This window comes from Barbus barbus (genome assembly GCF_936440315.1).
Source record: "Barbus barbus genome assembly, chromosome: 4".
In the NCBI taxonomy this organism is placed as follows: domain Eukaryota; kingdom Metazoa; phylum Chordata; class Actinopteri; order Cypriniformes; family Cyprinidae; genus Barbus; species Barbus barbus.
Window position 1 is genome coordinate 33,827,208 of NC_136732.1, and position 2,038 is coordinate 33,829,245.

Consider the following 2,038-nt stretch of genomic DNA (forward strand, 5'->3'; position numbering starts at 1 on the left):
ACGGTTATTTTCTGTCAGAGCACTCACAAACACATGAGTCCAAAGCACCACCTTCAAGTGTTAACAATGGTTTGTGAATTTACTGTGATTTCCAGATCGGTCTTGGAGAATAGAAGGAATAAATAGACATTTCCTCTTGGCCTTCTGGTTGCACACAAACATGCTCATAAGCATGCCTCCACAGCCATGAGAAGGATGTACACGCCTCTAAACACATGCTAGCAGATGCACACATCCGTTCTGCTACATTCATGCTAACAAAAATAACACTTGAAACTTAGACAGTGTAGCTGCTATGAGCTGTGCACAATCACACCTCATTTTTTTACACAAATAACACCCCGGCATTGTGCACCATTTTGATTAATATGAAAGCATATTTTTTCTCTCCTCACATTGACAGAAATATGAATATGTGACTCCCCCCCTCAAACCAGCACAAAACCCGCCCCACATCTGATTCTGAGGATTTCGTTGGTCAATCACAGTGCTGATTGCCAACAAACCTGTCTTGGAGGACCTCCAACCCTGCGCATTTTGCATGTCACACCTGATTCCACTCATTAGCTCATTAGTAGACACTGCAAAACCTGAATTGGCTGTGTCTGATAAGGGAGACATACAAAATGTGCAGGGCAGGGGCTCCTCCAGGACAGGTTTGAAAACCCCTAGCCTACACAAAACTGAAACAAATACTAACCTCTAACTCAGAGGTGTCAAACTCAGTTCCTGGAGGGTCACAGCCCTGCAGAGTTTAGATGCAACCCTAATTAAACACACCTGATCCAGCTAATCACGTCCTTCAGGTTTAATTGAAAACTACATGGTTTGTGTGTTGGAGCAGGGTTGGAACTAAACTCTGCAGGGCTGCGGCCCTCCAGGGACTGGGTTTGGCACCCCTGCTCTAACAAAAAGATAACGAAACTGTTTGTCACAGTCTGCTCTGATTTGTTGGCAGATGATTGAGTTAGCCAATAAAAAGCTTTATTGGTTTGGGTTTACATTAAATTGAGTTTAAGTTTTATTGGGAGGAATATCAGGTTTGCACTGATGGCTTGAGGAAAAAAAAAACATGCAATGTCAATACATCAAGACCTAAGTACCATATTTGCATTTTTAAAAATGGCCTTAAGCTAGTAATTGTAATGCTGTGTCGTGTATTGTCTTAAAATATAATAAAATATGATTATACACTTTGACTTCAATTGGAGCTTCATGTACATAAATTGTTCCAGTCCATGTGTAGCTATAGCAACATAAAAATCAAATGCTTTGGCTTCTCTTGGAACTATATTTATTTTTCCAGAGAAGAAATAAACCATTTAACTGGACAAAATGTTGTATGAAATTTAAACGACTCTATATTTACTTATCCAGCCTCCTGTTTGCGGCTGAATCACTGAATTCTTGCTTGTGTGATTTTGATTATGTTTATTTATTTTTGTTTTAACGTCAATAACTAAAACAGTTATTTTATGAAGTGACATAAGGGGATGGAAGATTTTTTTAAATGATTTTGTTACCAAATTTATTTTATTAATTTTTTTTGATAGATCTTTAAACAAAACAGATTAATTTCTAAAGCTTAATTAAAAGCAACAAACCACTTTACTGCTGATGAAATGGAAAAACTGTAACTTGAATGCAATGTAAGTCGCTTTGGATAAAAGCGTCTGCTAAATGCATAAATGTATACTACTAAAATATCACGAAGCATATATTAAAAAAATTATGATAAAAAACAGCTTCTGCTTATTTAATACTAACGCCACACATTCCTAATGAAGAAAAAGATTAATTTGTGAAAGTGTATTTAACAATCAGCCAGAATTCCTCTCATTCTCTTGTGTGAATTTCAGCTGAGTAGTAAAAACAGCTTTACTGCATTTACTAAATTGAAGTCAGCACAGCTGTCTGTCAGCACACAAGCTCCCTCATTGGACTCTTCAATCCATTATGCTCTCCCCACACCCTTAAATCCATTTCTCCGGGCTTTGCAGCTCGCCACGCCACGCCTCGTTTTTTCTCAATAGTTGTC